Source organism: Dioscorea cayenensis, chromosome 9 (genome assembly GCF_009730915.1).
Source record: "Dioscorea cayenensis subsp. rotundata cultivar TDr96_F1 chromosome 9, TDr96_F1_v2_PseudoChromosome.rev07_lg8_w22 25.fasta, whole genome shotgun sequence".
NCBI classification, from domain to species: domain Eukaryota; kingdom Viridiplantae; phylum Streptophyta; class Magnoliopsida; order Dioscoreales; family Dioscoreaceae; genus Dioscorea; species Dioscorea cayenensis.
This window is the reverse complement of record NC_052479.1, coordinates 16,069,741-16,091,612: the sequence shown is the minus strand read 5'-3', so window position 1 is coordinate 16,091,612 and position 21,872 is coordinate 16,069,741. Positions and strand designations below refer to the sequence as shown.

Here is a 21,872-nt window from a genome sequence, read left to right as displayed (position 1 = left end):
CTTTTTTTAATGCGGAGGTGACAAGATCCCTTGCGATATCCCCCAAGTGCGTGGGTTTGTCGAAGTAATAATCCCGGGTGAGCGGGGTTGAATCCTTACATACAAAGTCCCAAATCTAAGGTCAACTATGCCTAACTCTATTCATGTCCCGGAGGAGAGATTAAATAACCTCTCAACCTCGCACTCGAATAAAGTTGCAATGAGCTCTAGGGATTCCAAGTGATAAATCACTTCCTAATTAAAGACCTAACCCTTTGGTCCAGGAGGAAGGTCCCTAGGCACAATTAAGCCCTAGATAATAAGATCCCCTGAACGCTTCACTCCATTGCATGTGAAACTAGGCCCCAGCGGAGGTTCATCCCTTAGACCATTCACTCTATTATGGCCGCAAAGAACTCAAGGAATGGAGGTAGAATCTATCATGTCGAAGGGGAAAGGGGACGCTCCTGTACCTCTAGACTCACCCTCTCAACCCTCTCCAACCGACCTTTGTCTAACGCTCGTGGTGTGTCACTCACTCACAAGGTTACCAACAAGAACTCTCAGCCCTAGTGTCACTCTAGGGGAAATGTTCGTACAATCAAGCATTCAAGGTTGGAACTCACAATAAACATCAATTTATTGAAAGCATAATAAAGAAGTTCAATGAAACGAATACATCCTAGGGTTCACAATCACTCAAGTACCCACTAGGGGTTTAGCTCTCCATGGAGCTAAGTACAATCAAAGAAATCGAATGTAAAAGCAATAAATCCATAAAGAAACCCAGTCGATGGTCATGTCGATGGTCTTGCAGAGAGTCCTCTACTCGTCGTCCAAGGATTCCCTCGTCCGGTATAGGACACGCCTCGATAGAAGCTTCCTTACCAACCTTCTTCCTCAGGAATGACGATGTCGGAGCCATAGAACCTCTCCAAAACCTTGGCCAGTACCCCTCAAAAACCAAGCTGAAGCCCTCTCACAAGTTGGGGAAAAGATGGAGAAAAGAATACCAAAATCGGGGTTGAATCGGCTGTAAATAGGGCTGGAATCGGGCAACTCCACGGGCATTTACGCTACACGTGCCCGTGTGGAATTTCCACACTGGCATGGATAATTTCCACACGCCCGTGTGGATTCTCTGTTTCTCTGATTTCTCGGCAGGCTATGAACAATGTTGCTACAGTCTTGCTACAGTGCTCTTCTACAATCTTCGACCTGAATAACTTCCCAATTCCATACTTTCATCGGGGTAATGTAAACTGGCACATGTTCACATCGTGAATCACTTGCTTCTTCAATGATATATATGTTGGTGGAGCTCTTGTTCTTATATGCATAAGACGGAATGCTCGAGTGTGACTGCCTTTGTACCCCTCCAAATGAATGTGCTCACTCGAATGCGAGGAGGTTGGCACACACTCTAGCATCTCACACCTGTCCTATGTCTTCGCGTTTGAACCTTAGCAAGATATCCTCCAAAATAGGTGCATTATGATCTACATTCGCCTATTTCCTTCATACTCAGCATCACAACCATACCTACATAAAAGTAACATAAAAACACACATATTAATGTAAAAACCTGAGAAAAGTAATGCTCAACATAAGGAATGAACACTTCGCATTCATATCGCACAAGCACTTATCAAACTCCCCCACACTTAAGCTTTTGCTTGTCCTCAAGCAAACATTAAAACATTCTGTACATCAATGAAGAAAATATTGAAAGTGCTTGGCCTTAGGTTCACCGAGGTATACAAAGAAAGTATTCTACAAGTAAGGAAAATTTTAACACTAAATACGAAAAATCAATGCTCTAGCTAAAAATTTGAATAAAAAAAGACAACAAACCCGAATTTCGTGTAAGTGTGTGAACTCACTCAAAACAACCCAAGTTATACTCCACAAAGTTCTAAGTACAAGGGACTTATTTATCTACAAAAGTGATAAAAATTTTAAAAGATGGTAGTAGCTTCACACATCCTCTAAGGTAGCCCTTTCCAAAGCGGCTGCTAAGGTGGCTTTCACACTTTCGAGGTGGTAGCTCTTTCTACCCGAGTGGTAGCTTTCACCCATCCTATGAGATAGCTCTTTCTCTCATTAGGGCATAACTAGTATCCGACTTGTGAGAGTAGCTTCATACATCATAGGTGGTAGCTCTTTCCACCCAACAAACACAAATAAACGAAAGAAAACTATTTTGTTCATTCTTTTCATTTTTCCAGTAGCAAAAAGAAGTAAACCTAACTAGTCCTTTTTAACAACAAACATGAGTTTCCAATAGAGTTCAAAGAGTGAGTAGTGCACTAAGTGTAAATCTGGCAAAAAATCCTAAAAATTCAAGCAAGAACTAGAACATGAAAACATTCAATGTTAACAATTCTCCAAGACTTAAGAATACAATCATTGCAACTAAGGTGAACCGCCATTGGCTAAGTGAGCATATATCAATCAAGAACAATAGAAAAGATGTGCGCATTATGAAACTCCCCGCCCCTAACACTTAAGTTGTACATTGTCCTCAATGTACTCATGCAAGCTCACTCAAAATATATCATTCAAAAATAGATGTGGGAGAAGCAATCAAAACAATACTCCCCTGACTCCTATTGTTGTGCTTGATGAAGCTAATTCGTTGGGAGTAGTGTTCCAACGGGTTGTGAAACTCACACGGCCAAGTGCTGAAGCACCTTGGCCGTGCACATGACTAAGTCTCAATTCCAAAGATGACAAGACCATCTGCACGCATACACGAGGGGGTTCAGTGAAGCTCAAGAAAAACAAAAATAACTTGAGTGTATAAAAGATGAAGCAATGAATACAACTCGATAAATGCAACATAACATAAACTCAGAAGGAAAAATCCTTTCTAAGTGAACAAGCCTAAAAACAAGAAAATAAAATAAAGTAAAATGCATGAAAGTAAAAGAAAGGTCAAGTGTTGGAGTCGCTCTCCTGGCTACTGCCGTCGAAGTGGAAGCATATAGTGGGTCCTCCGTGTCTAGGGGTCGATGATGGAGGTGCTGGAGGAACTGAGGGGGCCTGAAGAGTCCTCGGCTGCAGGACAAATAATGAGGCAATGTCTCACTCTAGGATCTGCTATAATATGTCGAAACGTGCCATGAATTCTGTATACTGAGTGGCCTGCATAACCCTAATCTCGGCAACCTCGGCTCAGACCACTCCTATAGCATTCTCGAGCCTCTCAAAGTGATCATTGGCTCGAGATGGTGAAAACATACGCATCGGGGTGGTTCCATGCCGCCCGCAGTGCCTCGGTCTCCATCGATGCTCGGCCGAGGCTCGGGGACGGGCCGACATGCTCCGCTTCATCACCTTCATCCTCGCCTATCTTTGGGTCCGGTAGGACTAAAGCAAAAACCCCTGCTTTGAACCCTCGCGGATCATGCCCCATCAACCGCATCGCCTCTAGACCCGTGGGAGCTGGGTACACTCATCTTCTTGGCCCCGTGAATCGAATCCAAGAGACCCATGCCCAGCACTAATCTCGTAATGTAAAAGCCCGAGAAGATCACTCCCAGTCTAGCATAATTTCCTTGATGTCTGATGTAATCAGCCAAGATGTGCCCTAAGTGGATCGGTACACGCTCTACCATCGAGTACAAGTACAGCAGCTCCTAATGGCTCAAGACACCAGTACTGTCACCACGGCCATTCACTGATCTACTCATGATGGCATGCAAATATCTGTAGGCAAGTCGGGAAAGGCATGTGGCCTTGGACACCCCTGGCTCGTACTGACCTTGACCACATAGCACTCTGTAAGTTCTCTGTGGGGTCAAGGTTCAAGGATAATCAGTAGGCAACTGTGCATACTCCTCTATAGCTGTGAATGCCTCCTCGTATAGGCCAAGCAGTACGGAAAACCACGTAATGCTCAAGCTATGGTGGCATCCAAATACTCTGAACTGAATGGTACCCAAACTTTCGAAGCTTACATAAGCTCCATCAAACTCGAACGAGGAGAACACCTCCAGTGTAAACTCTCGGATGACTGGCTATCTAATAGTCAGCAACTGCCGTCGACTGCCTTCTGAAACTAGATCCTCGATCTCAACGGAGAACTCATCACCCTGCTGAAGTTCCTGTAGTATAGTAGCGTCCAGAAATCGAGTCTGTCTGAAACGAAGTCTCGATAATCGCTCATAACGGACTTGATGTTCGGGAATCGCAAATCGCATGCCCTTAGGCTTAGAGGATGACTCACGTGGCCTCTTATCAGCTTGCTTCTTTGACCTAGGTGCCATGATCTGCAAAATTTAAATAAAATTAGTCAAACAAGTTGATAAAACAATACTGCAGTAATTCACACGGTTGTGTGGAATTTCCGCACGCCCGTATGGATTCACGGGGCGTCAGAACCGCACGGCCACGCATCAACAATCCAAAAATACAACTCAATAATATTTCTAACTTCATTCTAAACATAAATCATTGTTCCAATTGAAGAAACAAAGCATTATTAACTAGATTAATCGATAGAAATGATGAATTGACAAAGAAGATGATAAAAAAGGATTTTCCGATGAGGAGAAGTGAGAAAATGAAGAGCCGGCCGGAAAACTTTGCTAAAATCCCACCAAACTAGCGCAATGGACTCGGAGAGTATTGTGAGAATGTTTTCAAGTGAAAATGAGTCATGAAGAGATAGAGAAATCATCCTCTTTTAAACAGAATTCGTGACTTTTGATGTTCTGTGCATCCACACAGGCGTGTGGAAACTCCCCACGCCCGTGTGCCTCACTTCAAAAGCTCCACAGGGGCTTACGCACGCCCCTGTGCACTTTCGGGAAAAACTCTCACTGACTTAGAACGATCTCCCACGGGCGTGCGGAAAATATCCACGCCCGTGCGCCAGACCCACAGGGGTAGACGCACGCCCCTGTGGCTTCCCTGGACAACCGAGAAAAATATCAAGTCTTACGCATGCCCGTGCGGAAATTCTCCACGGGAGTGGACATTCACATGCCCAACTCACAGGGGCAGCCGCACGCCCCTGTGCCTTCTCGGGATGGAGGGAACAACATGCAGACTATTGCATGGGCGTGAGGAAATTACCCACGCCCGTGTGTGGTTCACAAGGTCACCCACAGGGGCGAGTCCACACCCCTGTGTGTTCTCGGGAAAATCTGCCCAACTCTGCAGGAATTCACACGCCCGTGCGGAAATTACCCACGGGCGTGCACCCAGCCGCATGGTCGTCCCACGTGGGCAACCGCGACGCCCCCCGTGCTCCTCTCCGGATGAGCTCACGAGACATAACCACGGGCGTGTGGAAATTCCACACGCCCGGTGTTTTCTCCGGATGACTTAGAAAAAAACCTACAGTGCTCGCAGAAATATTCTCGAACATGTTTACACACTCGTAGCCCCGCCCTAGTTTGCAAAATTTACCAGATAAAAACATGAAATAGAACTCAAATGACCAACCTTCGCAAATTCTTCATAAAACACATGATGAATTTGAAAAACCCACAATAAAATGGCAACGCAAACATCTAAACATTAAAACACCAACACTTAACAGTTTATTCATGTAACAAACTAAATGAAAAAGTAAGAAAACAGTAAACACTTGGGTTGCCTCCCAAGAAGCGCTTGTTTATTGTCACTAAGCTTAACGTATCTTTCTTACCTCACGGGGTTCATAAATGAAGGTTGCCCCTCTTACCCATGGCTTGAAAGCATGATGAGCAAAGTCTCTTGAGGATAGAGGGTGTACTCTCGGGCTTCGGACCACCTAGCAATGGTTCATCCAACTTCCTTAGCTCATGTACGTCTCCAACAATCTTGGAGAATTTTCAGTGGCGTCTTCGAGCCCTCTTCATTTTCCGGAGCACCTTCTTCAAGATCCCCGGTGTAGATGTTACTTTTTCAGTCGAACCAAGAATCATTACTTCTTCATTGCTCTCCTCTTGGTCTAACAATCCTTCATACGCATACGGGTTGAACGTTCCCTGCATATATTCATCAATAATTTCATCAGTAGTGTCTAGAAAGTATAGAGTATCATCAAAATCGAGAGAATGCCACATGGCTTCAGCAAGGCGGTATGTGAGCTTATCGTCTCCAACTTTCATAGTGAGCTCCCCGCCGTCCATGTCAATCAATTCTTTAGAAGTCCGCAAGAACGGTCTCCCAAGTATCAAGGGTACATCTACATCCTCATCGACATCTAGCACTACAAAGTCAACCCAAAAAATTACTTGTCCACCTTGACAAGCACGTCTTCAATGATGCCTCTCGGATGTCGTACCATTCGGTCCACCAATTATAAAGTCATCCGAGTAGGCCTAGACTCACCCAAGCCTAGCTTTTGGAAGAAAGTATATGGCATGACGTTGATGCTCGCCCCTAAATCCGCCAATGCCATTTCCTCACCTAAGTTGCCGATGTTACACGGAATGATGAAATTTCCCAGGTCTTTCTTCTTGTTTGGCATGTTCTTTTGCAACACCGCCGAGCATGAAGCATTAAGCACCACTGAAGCACTCTCCTCCAATTTCCTCTTGTTGGTCAATAGGTCTTTTAGGAACTTCGCATGCATTTGAGCCAATACCTCAACAAAAGGAATGTTGATGTGGAGTTGCTTGAACAAACTCAGGAACTTCTTATACTGTTCATCCCCTTGGTCATTCTTCAATCTAGAGGGATAAGGGATTCTTGGCTTGAAAGGTGGGGTTACCACCTCTTTCTATTTGTGTGCTCCCTCCTCAACCTCTACAACCTCGGGTGCGTGTTTTTTCGGCTTCTCACTCAGAAGCCTCCCTTCAACCTCACGACCACTTTTCAAAGTGATCGCCTTCACATGTTCTCTAGGGTTGGTTTCCGTGTTGCTTAGTAAACTTCCATGTGGCCTTTCGGAGAAAGACTTCACAATTTGCCCCACTTGATTTTCAAGATTGTGCAAGGAGGCGGTGTGATTGCGAAGTGTAGCCTCGACTGATTCAAACCTTCTATTTGCCGATTGAACAAATTTAGCCAAGTGGTTCTCCAAATCCGTCAATCGGGTTTCCAAGCCTGAAATTCTGTTTTCCACTTGAGGGGCTTGTTGTTGTTGTTGGAAACCCGATGGCCCCATGGTCTTCTGTGGTCCTTGATTACTCCATGAAAAGTTGGGATGATTGTTCCAACCTGAATTGTAGGTGTTGCTGTATGGATTCCCTTGAGGTCTCATTCCATTACCTACAATGTCAACGTTCTCAATTAAAGAAACATCACCAATGACGATTGGGTAATCGGAGGGAGCATGTCCTCCACCACAACCGGTGCAATTGGTCACGGCCGCAACTCTATTCAAAGCTATAAGATCTAGCTTCTTACTCAAACTCTCCACTTTGGACGCCAATGAAGTTACCGCATCAATTTCATGGAGACCAGCCACCTTTTTCTTCTCCCTAGCATTCCACTGGTAGCTATTTAACCCTATTTCCTTAATCAATTGACGAGCCTCATCGGGGGTCTTGCTACCTAAGGTACCTCCTGCCGCCGTATCCAAGAGTTGCCTTGTACTCGGGTTCATACCATTGTAGAAGGTTTGAACAATCATCCACTCTGGGAATCCGTGTTGCGGACAATTTCGCAGGAGTTCCTTGAACCTTTCCCATGTCTGAAATAGAGACTCCAATTCCAACTGCACAAAGGATGAGATCTCATTCCTGAGCTTTGCTGATTTTTCGGGAGGGAAATAACGGGCTAGAAAAGCTACTACCATCTCCTCCCATGTAGTGATTGATGCTCTAGGTAATGAGTGTAACCACTGCTTTGCTCTCCCCTTTAAGGAAAATGGGAAGGCTCTCAATTTAATGGCATCATCCATCACACCATTTATCTTCGACGATGTCGCACACCTCGAGGAAGCTCTCTATGTGATCTGTTTGATCCTCATTGGTCAAACCGATTTGAATTGTGCGGGACTCGCTGCGACATATGGATGAATGTCGGCTTTTAGCTCGAAGTTACGAGCTGTAATTGGGGGACGCACAATACTCGATTGTGTCCCCAACACTGAAGGTCTGGCATAATCGGATAGTGTTCGTTGTTGTTCATTTTGTTATGCCATGTTTTTAGATCCTTCTATATCCAAATTAGCTGGATTATGCTGTTCTTGCACAGATTCTTTCCCTTTTCTTCTAAGTGTACGTTCAAGCTCAGGGTCTCCTTCAATCAATATTGATGGATTTCCTATGGTCATAACCTGGAGCCGCACCAAAAATAAAGAAAAAGACAATCAGAACGATGATAGAATAAGAAGATATGAATTAGAATGTGTGGTGAAATAGCTAAGAAAACAAAGTGCAAAGTATCTCTAAATGCCTAGCTCCCCGGCAACGGCGCCAAAAACTTGACAAGATCCCCTTGTGTATATCCCGCAAGTGCACGGGTTTGTCAAAGTAATAATCCCGGGTGAGTGGGGTCGAATCCACAGGGAGTAGGGAGTAAAGACACTTAATTCGATTCTTAGCTATGTGGAATATCAACAATGATAAGTGTGATAATGATTCAATTCTCAACAATTAAAGGCAACAAGTAAGAGAGCAAAAGTAAGGAGGAGGTAAGGCAATCGATAAAGATGGGGTACCCGGATGATGCTTCCCCTAGGATAATCGCTTCAAGTGCAAGAACTCTCTATTATGCTTCCTAATCAATGCAATGGTGAGTTGTGGAAATCCTTACATACATAGTCCCAAATCTAAGGTCAACTATGCCAAACTCTATTCATGTCCCGGAGGAGAGATTAAATAACCTCTCAACCTCGCACTCGAATAAAGTTGCAATGAGCTCTAGAGATTCCAAGTGATAAATTGCTTCCTAATTATATACCTCACCCTTTGGTCCAGGCGGAATGTCCCTAGCCACAATTATACCCTAGATACTAAGATCCCCTCAATGCTTCACTCCATTGCACGCGCAACTAGGCCCCAGTGGAGATTCATCCCTTAGACCATTCACTCTACTATGGCCACAAAGAACTCAAGGAACGGAGGTAGAATCTATCACGTCGGAGGCGAAAGGGGAGGCTCCTGTACCTCTTGACTCACCCTCTCAATCCTCTCCAACCTACCTTTGTTTAACGCTTGTGGTGTGTCACTCACTCACAAGGTTACCAACAAGAACTCTCAACCCTAGTGTCACTCTAGGGGAAATGGTCATACAATTAAGCATTCAAGGTTGGAACTCACAATAAACTTCAATTTATTGAAAGCATAATAAAGAAGTTCAATGAAACGAATACATCCTAGGGCTCACAATCACCCAAGTACCCACTAGAGGTTTAGCTCTCCATGGACCTAAGTACAATCAAAGAAATCAAATGTAAAAGCAATAAATCCATAAAGAAACCTCCTCGATGGTCATGTCGATGGTCTTGCGGAGAGTCCTCTACTCGTCGTGAAAGGATTCCCTCGTTCGGCATAGGATACGCCTCGACGGAAGCTCCCCTACCAACCTTCTTCCTCTGGAATGACGATGTCAGAGCCATAGAACATCTCCAAAACCTTGGCCAATACCCCTCAAAACCCTAGCTGAAGCCCTCTCACAAGTTGGGTAAAAGATGGAGAAAAGAATACCAAAATCGGGGCTGAATCGTCTTTAAATAGGGCTGGAATCGGGCAACTCCACGGGCGAGGACGCTACACGCGCCCGTGCGGAATTTCCACACGGGTGTGGATAATTTCCACACACCAGTGTTGCTACAGTGCTCTGCTACAGTCTTTGGCTTGAATAACTTCCCAATTCCATACTTTCATAGGGGTAACGCAAAAGGGCACACGTTCACGTCGTGAATCACTTGCTTCATCAATGATATATATGTTGGTGGAGCTCTTGATTTTATATGTATAAGACGGAATGCTCGAGTGTGACTGCCTTTGTGCCCTTCCAAATAGATGTGCTCACTCGAATGCGACGAGGTTGGCACACACTCTAGCATCTCACACCTGTTCTATGTCTTCGCGTTTGAACCTTAGCAATATATCCTCCAAAATAGGTGCATTATGATCCACATTGGCATATTTCCTTCATACTCAGCCTCACAACCATACCCGCATAAAAGTAACATAAAAACACACATATTAATGTAAAAACCTGAGAAAAGTAATGCTCAACATAAGGAATGAACACTTCGCATTCATATCGCACAAGCACTTATCAGGAGGCCTTCTTCCTTCATTCATTTTGCGGTAGCTTCCACACCAGAAAAAAGGCCTTCTTCCTGGCCCGAAACATCGCTTCGCTTCTGGCGACTAGCTTCTACCGCTTCAATCAATGGCTAAAGCTATCTTGAATCAATGAATTCATTAATTCTTTGTAGGTTCGAGGACCCGTTGGTCAAAGGAAAGGGGGGTCCAGATTCCGGGACAGAGCCGTATGACGCAAGAGTCTCACGTACGGTTCCTTTGAGAAGAGTGTGACCCACCACCTATCAGGCCCGACGAGCGGTCCACAGAGCTGCATCCCTACTCACCCGGTCCATGCACATCGCTCTCTCCATGAGGTTGGCCGCTTATCCTAGATCTTTCCATGTCCAAGAAGATTCCGAGCTCGATCAGGTTTAGTATCAAGGTGATTCCTTTTCTATTCCTATATATATGGGTCCGTGCAACATTTCCACGATATCATTATGATCAATTAATGGGACCTGGGCGGAAAGTGTTCGTGGCTCTATCATTAGCTCGGGTAGTCCCCGTTTCTGGTGTTTCAGTCACTTTTCGATGGCTCCCTAAATCTATATGTCAGGTAGTTTCTGAAGAAGCGGGCTATTCCCTGAAAATGCCCCACCCCTTTGTCGTTGGGGATTCATTGCTAGTTCTGCGGTTATCAGTAAGGTGGCTAGCCTAATTTAATTTTTTAATTTAATTGAAATTTCTAATTTATAAAAGAGGGCTTTGTTTGTGCAATCTTGCTCACAAGACCCTCTCCTGTGGTGAACCTGTGATCACCGTCTCTAACTGAATGCTCAACTGAGGTCGTGTACAACAACATTAAGCGCACAAGCCTGGGCTGGGCCTACCCCCATCCCTAGAGGAGCCGTATGAGGTGGAAGCTCCACGTACGGGTTTGAAGCTGAGCCTTTCCAGAAATGGGGCCTAGGGACCGATATGATGATTGCTTTAGGTAGGGCGGCCGGCCTACTATGGGCACCTGTAGGCATTAGTGCGTGAGACCAATATCCACAACAAACTGACGCATGGGACTCACCCTTGACTTGGGAATGGAGAAGGGAAACATAGCATGTCACAAGAGCGAGGCGAGGGAGAGATTCCCTACAACGAGAGGGACGCCTCGCGAGCCGGGCTATGGAGATGAGGCCTTTTAGCGAAGCCAAGTCAATTTCGGGCTACCAAACCCTGTAACGGATGAGAAGATCAGGGAAGCGTGTACATTGTCACACTCCCTGCCTTCCAAAGGTGCCTAAAGGACGGGCCAGACGCAGCAGAGCGACGACCCGGGAGTGGATTACCCACCAGCAGGGGGACAAGAGACGGCCATCTCGAGGCACATCATGACCTATAGGCAAGACCGGTGAGACCCGGGAAGGCAACCCAATTGGGAGTTAGAGCATCCATAGTACCTGCAGCCTTATATTCATCATTTTTTAAGCGGGGGTAAGGGATCTCTTTTCTACAATGGAAAAATATAAGCAGAGCAGATTTGACTTGGCACAACCTAACAATACATCCAATACCAATGATCTTTGCCTACCGATACTCGACTCCTTTCAGATATCATACTCTTACTAGATAAAGAGCTAGTACAAAAAGGCTAATTACAAAAAAGAGTGAATCTTCTTTCCCCCTCTAGCGGGAAGTATGTATATATATAGTTCCCTTTCAACCATTTTAGGAAAGGAAAGACCTAAAGAATGAACATCCAAAGGCAAGATCAAAGAAATCTTAATTAGGGCTCGAGCGTCTATCAAGGAGGTCTTGTACCAGACTTCTAGTCTATGGCCTGAGGCAGTGATTTGAAAACTTCCTTCACTTAATCTTGATTCATGTAGAAATAAATGATTTCTTATACCGGCGAAACTGGATAGACCCGAATTCCCATGGCACGGATATCACCTAATCTAATTTATTAGTTTAGATAGCGTATGAGTAGGCCCGACAAAACCCCTGTACGGTTCTAGATAAAAAGAAATATGACCAATGGTGGTTCGAATGTATGGCCTTCTGTTTCAATGTTATGAGAAAGACAGATTAAGTCATTGCATAAAAGGATCTTAATTAAGATGCCATGGAGACGCGATCTAAGACTCAAGCTGACAAAGGCGTAGAGGGCTCCAATCAAGAAAGATGAATATCCTATTGAAGAGGAAGGTTATGAAGAACTGTCGGGGCTTATCCAGAACCAGAATCATGTAGATAAATTAGGTTATGATATGGAAGAAGGGGCAGAAGGAGGATCTCTCTTTCAACATTCAGCACCTCTGTGACTCAAGGCATATGACTTATCATATGGCCAAAGCAAGAAGGTCAGAAAGTGCACTTCGTCTAAGGAATAAGTTTGAAAGTAGCCACTGTTGGATCGATGATTTCATTGCTCAGGTTGAAAGATTGTTTATAGCAGCTGATAAATGCTTGAGTAGACATATTTTTATATATGTTTTACATGCATTGAGCATCATTTTTACCATGGTTTATGTCTCATATTGTGTATTTGGTGTTCTTTTATGCATATAGGTTGTGAATGCCTTGAAGAGTAAAAAGGAAGCAAAGATGGGCTATAAAGACATAATGTTGGGAGTTCTTGTTCAATTCAAGGACCAAGAAACGAGAGGAGTTTATAAACGTGGAGATGTGTGCCAACTTCCAAGAAGATTCAAGTCAATTCACTAGTTGGAAGGACACAAAGGTAGCCACATCTTCATGTTTCTTCTCTTTGTGAAGATTGCAAGACCTCTCAAAGATACATCGATGAAGAAAAGTTTTATAGCCTACCACATGGACGTGTGCCCGGACATGTGGCCTAAAGAGAAGAGTGATTGGACCACGGTTTGTGAAAAGTACTGTAGTAAAATTACTGTAGTAATACTGTATTAAAATTATTGTTCACGCACCCGCGTGAAAATTCCTACAGCCCACGCGGCCGCGTGGAAAATCCACACGGGCGTGTGAGGGCACGTGACAGGCGCGATCTAAGGCTTATAAATAGCCGTTTTGCTCTATTCTTTATGATCTTTTGTGCGGCTCTTGAGAGGTGAGACGGCTAGGGTTTGGAGAGGAGGTCTTTGCGGCTTTGGAGGCGCTTCGTCACAAACTTTGATCAATTCCTCCTCCGTCATAGCATCAAGGAAGCCACCGGTAAACCTAGCTTCGGAGTGGGTCCTTCAATACGTCGAAGCTCTCCATCAAGGCCATCTGTTCATATATAAGGGGGTTTATTTCTATGGTTTTAATGTACTTTCATTCATTGATGGTGTGTTTTTGTATGTTGCTCCATGGAGAGCTAAAAACCCTAGAGGGTATTTGGGCTTGTGAACCCTAGGATTCTCATCTTTTGTGGATTTGCTTAGTGTTTCAATTTAATCCGAGTTTGATTAAGTTTTAATCTTGTATTCTCATTGCTTGCTTGTTTAATTAATCCTTGTGGTTGATTGGATTTGCATGATTTGTTACTTTGATGTGAGAGAGGTCTCCATTAGAGTTAGAACTTCAAGATTGAAGAGGGTTGAGAGGGTGAGTCATGAGATAGTGGAGTGTTCCCTCTCCCTTCCAATTGAGTGTATTCTATCTCCGTTCCTTAGGCTCTATGCAACCATATTTGGTGTGAGGTGTGAGATTGAGAGATTTCTCCTCCGGGACCTTGTAGGGGGTTAGGATCCTTCACCGGGAATTAGGGTTGGATCAATCTTTAGGAATTGGATACACCTCTTGGAATCCCTAGAGTGCTTTGCAGTCATATGTGGTGTGAGGTGTTGAGATTGAGTGATTTCTCCACCGGGACCTTGTAGGGGACTAGTATCGGTGATCGGGAGGACGGATCCGATTATATTTGGATTTCCACAACTTAACTTACTCAACATAGAAACACTTTGCTTATTCAGTACCTAATACCTGAATCCTAGGAGGAGCATTGCCCGAATACCCCACTTTTACTGATTGAGATTTCCATCCATTTAAGCCTTGCATATATTTCTCCGGTATTCACTTCTTCGCACATTAGATCACCACACCTTTCCATTTATCATTAGGTTAGAAAGCAGAGAAGAAGTTAGTACTAGTAGCCCTGTTCCCTGTGGATTCAACTACCCACTCACCGGGGTAATTATTACTTCGACACCCGTGCACTTGCGGTTTACATGCATATTCGGACGTGTTAGCAGCACAACAACCGTTCTCTGTCTCACCCTCCCTAGTTCAGAATGAGGTCTCTGTGCCTCAGGCTCCGTTCGCCCCTCCACCCATTGCTAATCTTTTGGACATAATTATACCTTTGTATATATAGTAGTTGCTTTCTAAAATTCTCCGAAATCTCAACACAGGTAGCACCAGCTCTATTACGAGGTACGAGAGACTATACCCTACATATCATGATATTGTCCCTTTTCCTCTAGGATAGGGACGCCATGCTATACTGTGATGTTGGCTCCGTACGTGGAGTATCACTGAGCTTACCAAGATTAAACAGGAGCCCAGCGAATCTGCTGCAGATTTTCTCACCCGGTGGTGAAATGCAAGTGTTTACAGTGTCCAGTCCAATCTGAAGGGGTAAAGATCTGGATGTCTAACCTACAATCCACGGGTAGATAAGCAGATACATGATCTTGCGCTTAGCAAACATTTTAAGAACTATCTTTTTGCGCCACCATCTACCTCAAGTCCTTGGATAGTACTAGGCCCCCGAAGAACAAGAGAGAGTAGGGAAGGGGTACTGAAGTTGTCAAGGTTGCTACTACCATGACTGTGAGATATTAAGGCAGAAAGAGGGATTCATTAATATCTAACTCTCCTAAGCCTGAGAAGTTATTTTTGTCTTGAACCTCATACATAATACATATAAGTAAGGATGTCGGGTTGAAGGGGGCAGTCAGCTGGCTGCTTCTTGGCCAAGCCCCCCTACTTATAGATACGAGATACTTGATCTACATTCTCAAGTAGGAAATTGCATACCATTAGCTAATATACGTATGGGAACATGGGTACATGATATTGAATGTCATCCAGGTCAAGGCGCAAAGCTGGCTCGAGCCGCAGGAACTTATCCAAAAATAATTAAGGAGCCAGACCCCACAAATGTCTTGTGCGGCTACCTTCGGGTCTTGAAAAAAACTCATAGATTCCCGATGCCGAGCTACTATTGGTATAGTTTCCAATCCCAACCATGGTGCACGTAAGCTTAGAAAAAGCAGGACAAAAGCCGAGTGGTTAGGCAGACGACCCCATTGTTCGTGGTGTTGCAATGAATCCAGTGGATCATCCTCATGGAGGAGGTGAGGGGCGCACGAAAGGAGGTAGACCTTCGTGTCACCTTGGGGAAGCCCACCAAAGCAGGATTTCGGGCAGTAGTGGGGGTGGGGAAAGGCAGAAATTTAGTTCATGCCACGACGATCTATATGGAAGGGAAGTTTTTGTTGATGCTTTCCTGTTTAGAATGAAGAAGAACAGAGAAAGTCTTTTTTTAGCGAGGAAAAATTTGGTCACGTAGATCTTCTATTTCACTCGGAATTCGTTGATTGCTCCGTACTCATTTACAATGGAAAAAAACTCCTGTTCGTTGTAAGATCACTGAAGGAAAGGTTGGTCATAAATTTTGAGAGTTTGCTTTTACATGGAGACGAGACCTTCGAGAATAAATAAAGGAAAAGGAAAGGGGAAAAAGGGGATAAAGTAAAGTCAAATCGCCATATGGCACGAAAAGGAAATCTGATTTCGGTAAGACTTGATCTGAATCGTAGTTCAGATCCAAGTTGGTTCAATGAGGGCGACCGCAAAAGTCACCGAAAGGGCCTGGTCCTCCTTTTCCTAATCTTTGTCCCATATTTCTTAAAATAAAAAGGCGTGGGAGGACGTTGCAGATGTCTGGGATGGACACGACTTCTTCTAACAATAGAAGACCACATGAAGATACCCGGGACCAGTGCATGTCGGGAAAGACACACACTGGGCGGGCGTGCTTCGACCGTGTCTCCAGGATAGAGTTGAATGTAGATATCATTAACGTGAGGTGCAAGATACCAGGCCGAGAAACCCGGGCAAGCACTCCCCTAATGTGCCGGTCGGTAGCCCTAAGAAATGAGTTGGAGAGGCCAGGCCGTCACTGATCTGAGAAATGAGTGCGTCTCCGGTTCGGATAGACTGATTCTGCGAGCGCCTAGCCCTAAGAAAACAAGTGCTAAGTTCATTTCAGATCAGTGAATAAACCGAAAGAAGAGACCTTTCTTGCTCGGCGCTGCACTATGCTCCGCTTCAACAAATGAAAGTTTTCGGTTGAACCGGTGAACCACAGGAGCTGGTTAGATGCATGGGACAGAGGGCTCGTAGTACCTGATATCGCAACTATGCAGTGGAAGGGAAGGAGCCTAAATGAACCCCCTTTCTTTTATATTCAAAGACACAAAAGCAAAGTACAAAGAGATTGGACTCTCGGATGAGACCTTGCAGCTACCGTTCCGACGCGCCCCTGACCCTATCTTGATTAAGACCGAAAACCCTATCCACAGTAGAGCCTAGTTGAAGATATCATTTAAATCACCGAATAGAAAAAAAAAATAAACTTTTAGGGATATAGATAGAGTCTCGCTCAGTAAAGAGAGTTGTAGATTTGTAGAAGAGAATCAGAGTATGCGCTCAACAAAATGCAGTTAGCCAGTTCAAGTTAGTGGAAAGAATATAGTACTTGAGTACTGACCCCTCCCGTGCCCCCGGTTGCTTTGGCGCGCCCCATCCCGTCAGTCCTGTGTTGCCTACGCTTGCTGCTTGCAGCATGGATTCTTTAGATCTAAAGAATCCATGCTTTCCCCGTAGCGAGACTCTATCCAGATCTTAAACAATAACGAGCTAGGTGGCCGGTGGGCAAAGAAAAGGGGCCGGACGGCCGGTCAGGGCCTTAGCAATATGTTCTTCTTTCGAAGCGTTTTGCCAATAGAGTGAGGGCATCCATCTGGGGTGTGGCCTTGACTTTCAAATAACAACCGCCTGTTCCTGCAGCGAGGGCCTTTAACGAAACCAAACCACCCCCCCCGATTAAGTACCAGTTTCTTTGTAGGTAAGGCCATTTTGGTTAGGGGAGCATTGTCCCTCAGTTCTTACCAACCTCAGGTATGTAATCGACATCTAGCTTATTATCGGTAAAGTTTCATGCAAGCCTGACCTCAGTTATCCATTTCTTATTCATTTAGGGCGCCCCTAGTGGACTTGGCGGTGCTCCTTTCTCAAACCAGAACAACTCTGAAAATTAGGGAAGACCACCTGGTCGATCCAACCGAAGGCACTTTCTTCTTACTTATCCGAACCGAACGTTAGCGGCTTCAACTAAGAGCAGCGTCACTACTTGATCGGTGGGGAGGAGCATCTCAAAGTATGGGGCAAAGGATCAAGCGCTTTTACTTTGCCCCCCGGGATCCACCACGGGTTGGGTTTGAGAGCCGTGTGATGGGTGACTATCCAGCACGGTTCGGAGAGCACTTGTATGTAGTATGCACTAGTGAATGGAAGCCTCCGCCACAAGAAAAAAGTGGCTCTTCCCACGGCTCCGTCACCATTGAGTCTCTTTATTATTATGGTAAATCCATCTATCAAGATGTCAATCTGAGATCTTATTTCGGTTCGATACGTTCACCTACGATACTCACCTTTGGCTTTCATCTCGGTAGGTGTATTATTCTACATTTTCCAAAAAGGACATTCATTCATTCATTTCTTTCTTCCCCGTCGACCACTATGACTGAAACGACGCGACAAATCAAGACCCGGAAAGGAGAAGTGCCGGTGGTGGGCATTTGGGAAAGTCGTGCCGATCGGGTATCTTCATTTAAGCGATGGTACAGAGGAAGAACAAAATGAAGTGAGAGGCCGGGGGGAAAGGAAAAGAGTCGAGTCGATCAAGCTCGACGACCTAGAGAAGCAAAACGAAAGAAGGATTTGGCTGAAAAAAATGCAACGCTACACCAGTCCATGACTACCATTTGTCACTTACCTTCTCTGATCCCTGTCTACTTCGTAAACTTTTTGTACTTCAGGAGCATTTAGAAAAAGATGGATTGTATGGTAATCACTTTGGTTAAACTTGGAAAGGAAAGCCGGTTTTTTTATTCACTCTGGGTTTACTCAAACAAAAATTGTACCATGTATGAAAGAAAGTCAAGTCTGGATGGAATTGAGAATGATAAAAAAGGGTTTTCAATTGGCTTATTCTACCTTAGAAAAAAACATTCTTTTCTATATGCTATTATTAGTAATTCGAGAAAGAAATCTAAAAAGGCTGAAGGTCTGGATGGATAGCCTTCCTTTTCCATTCGGATAAGGAATCATTTTAATCTTGTTTCGTAGTGATATATATCAATAAAGAAAACAATAAATAACATAGAAAATTCTTTCTTGAAGAAGATAGCAGAGGTTACATCACTCTTGAATACACCCTGGTGAATGATTCAACAAAGACGATGCTCCACAAAAGAAATGGCAAAAGAACTCAGTATTGGCCTACAAAAAAGGTATGGTATAAGGTTGGATGGAATTTTTTTTTTCATTTTGTTAACTCATTTACCTTTACCTTGCGGTAAAAGAAAAGAGACATGAAATGGGAAATGACCTATACCTAATGAATATCTATTCATCTAGATTCAATGGTTTAAGATCTGTTTTGGTGCTTTTTTGATGTTAGTTATTACATACAACATAACGCAAGAATATGATCCTAGTCTATTGAAAGAAAGATCCATCCAAACACTCAGTCAACCATCTATATAATGACATGAGGGTCGCCGGCTTCACAGAGAGAATTAGTCCCAGTCCTCCCCACTGGGAAAGACAATGGATCCTCAGCCATTCACACCAAGTCATACAACTTTCATAACACACCATATCGAAAAATCACTATTTTCTTTCGAGAATGGCTATACCCAAAGTGCACGATGGCGAGTTCAGGTAAAGACTCATCTGCTGATCGTAATCGAGCTGCACGAGAATCTACACCGCACAACCAGCCGGAAAAGCCCATCGCAAGAAGCACGAAGGGGCACAGAAGCAATAGGTACTCTCAAGTATAGTTGTAGGAGTGAGCAGGAGCTCTTGAGTTGGCTTGGCTTTCAAAGGCAAGGCTCAGGAGAGGAGGTTAGGCATTAAAATAAGAAATAGAAGGTGCGAGGGAGATGGAAAGGGAAGCTCAAAAAAAGAAAAGAAACGAATGGTAAGGATGTAAATAATCCAAGACTCATCGGTTCGGGAAAAAAAGATGGATGTAATTCGATGACTTAGCGCCAGCGAAATAAGATAATACCGGCTGGAAATGGAGTTGGGACATCAGTAGGAGATGATCTAGCACATCGGCTGGGGGGAATAAATGGATTAGGTTATCAATTCCTATGATTGCAAGCTACCTATGATTTTCTTCATCAACAACCATTTCCGATGACTCAAGCATAGCATCTTTCCCCAAGCCCTTGTCATTTCCAGGATCGGTGTTCCATCCCCTACATTCAGTTCTTCTTCGTATCCCATCGATACCTCAGGCAGGCATAGGAGAGCAATTGATTAGCCCAATCATCGGAGCGGGAGAAAACGTAGCTAGGTCGGATTACTCCTATCTCTCCCTGTATATATAACACATGAAGTAATTATTCAACACTCGGATAAGGACCTTGTTGAATGGGTGGAAGCTGGCGGCAGGGCTTGCTTAACCGGATACATGGAATTGGGATCTCTCTTGTATGCAAATCTTTCTATCGGGAAACCCTCGAAACTTCTATCTTCCTTGGTAGGAGCAGCGGGATCGGGATGATGAGTATTCATTGATTATAGAATATGAATATAAAGAAATATATATATATATTGATACCAAAAAAGAAAAAATGGCAAGAAAATTATATATAATATAGATGGAGGATAAAATAACTATGTGGAAAACAAGACATGGATTTTGTACAATGACACTGTACAACAATTTTTTAAAAAAGGGATGTAGCGCAGCTTGGTAGCGTCTTTGATTGGGTCAAAAATAAAACTAAGGTTAAAATCCTATCATCCCTACCCATCACTCTATCTAGCCGTTTGATAAGCCTAGGTTCTTTTCCTAAACCCTTCCTTGACCTGGCGATGGGGATAAGAGAGTTCCCCATTTCACAATTCTCGTTAGGATGATCAGAGGGGCTCGAATGAAGGTACTAGCGCCAATCCCAGGCCCACCTTGGGTTATATCCCGCAAGGAAGTGGTACCACGAAGAAAAGACTCAGTAAAAGAAGGCTGACTAGGAGGAGGATGTCATCTGATGAAGCGAAAACACAGAGCAGAGTTATGGAAGGTCCAAAGGAGGAAGAAGGACTAAAAAAGGGAATGGGTTGGCTACTTAGAGCCGCGATACGGGGTTCCTTATGATAGGTTACGGGATTCCTCTTTTAGGACATAGGACGGTCTCGTCTGGGTACCTACAATGCTTTCACAAAGTACTAGCAATCAATGTGATGGCGGCGATATCTCCTACTCAAATAGAATAGACTAAAAAAGTCTTCCTCATCATCATAACTTCTAGGGGACTCGGTTGACTCATACGAGGAACTAAAAGGGGACTCACTCTTCAATGACAAAGTTCACAGGCTCCCTATAGAAAGTGGTACTATCGTCCGTAGATGAGAGGTGCATATGAGGGTCAGCACATGTAGATTCTCGGGAAAGAAAGACGGGTACACCCATACCCCCCAAAAGTGAGAATTGGGATGATAGTTCGGGCATGAAACGAGGTGCCTGTAGGAAAGGCTCTGACTTCCTGTCTTCTTTCCCTTTATCAAGTCAAGCCTCTGGAGGCCTCCCAGCCGTGGTCAAAAGGAAGCCAGCAAGTGCTAAGGACCTACACCCGGTCTTGTCTAGCCGGCGCCCTGGAGCCATCCAGCCCAAGACCTACAAAATTCATAACCAACAAAGGGAGCTGAAGCTCCTAAAATGAAAGAGGAATGTAAGGAACTCTTTCGTTTTTGGATCAGACCACCGTCAAATCCTTTCACATCTCTCAGAGATGGAATGTTCCCGTCACCTTGAAGATCGGTGACCATGTGATTCATCTCACTGCATGCGTCGACTCCGGTTCAGACCTCTGGCAAGATTGTTTCTCCCCAAAAAGATGGACAAATTACACCGAAAAGGCATTCATTCACAGTGAATAGATCACCGCTCCAGATTCCTGATATGGTGCCGGCACATGTGCAAGAAAAGGATCCGCCAACAGCTTGACATTATCCTGATTCGAAACCTTTAGAATGAGTGCCTCTTGGGGACTCTGTTCCTATAAGCATTAGACAGAATGGAAGTAATAAGAGGAGAGAAGGGTGGAATCAAGGGGCTTCCATGAGAGGAGTGTCTTATTCCTATTCCCTATTCCTCCTCGTGTAGCGAGGATACATCTCAAGGAAGAGGCCAAGAATGAGGTGTTGGACCAAATGAGGAAGAGCCAAGCCAGAGGATAAGCTACGTCTTTTAAAGATGGATGGAGGGGTGGGATCCTGTGTGACCATGAAAATAGTTGTCATTCAAGTACATAGAAAGATGATGGGAGCCATTCATAGGTGAGTTTCTTTCTCCCATTATGTCAATGCCTCATTAGAACAGCTAAGCCCGCCTCGTTATTCTATTCGGATATATTCTCAAGTCTGCACGTCACCTTTACCCTTTCCCATTTAAGAGAATCAATGGGAGGGAGTCTTGGAGCTATGAGTCGA

General features: G+C 44.3%; 1 non-coding gene across 1 annotated transcript; it reads left to right on the top strand.

Moving 5' to 3' along the window:
• Positions 1-7,562: 7,562 nt before the first annotated feature.
• Positions 7,563-7,669, top strand: LOC120269571. Its single transcript, XR_005539220.1, has one exon. It is a non-coding gene; the product is annotated as a small nucleolar RNA R71 (small nucleolar RNA).
• Positions 7,670-21,872: the final 14,203 nt, after the last annotated feature.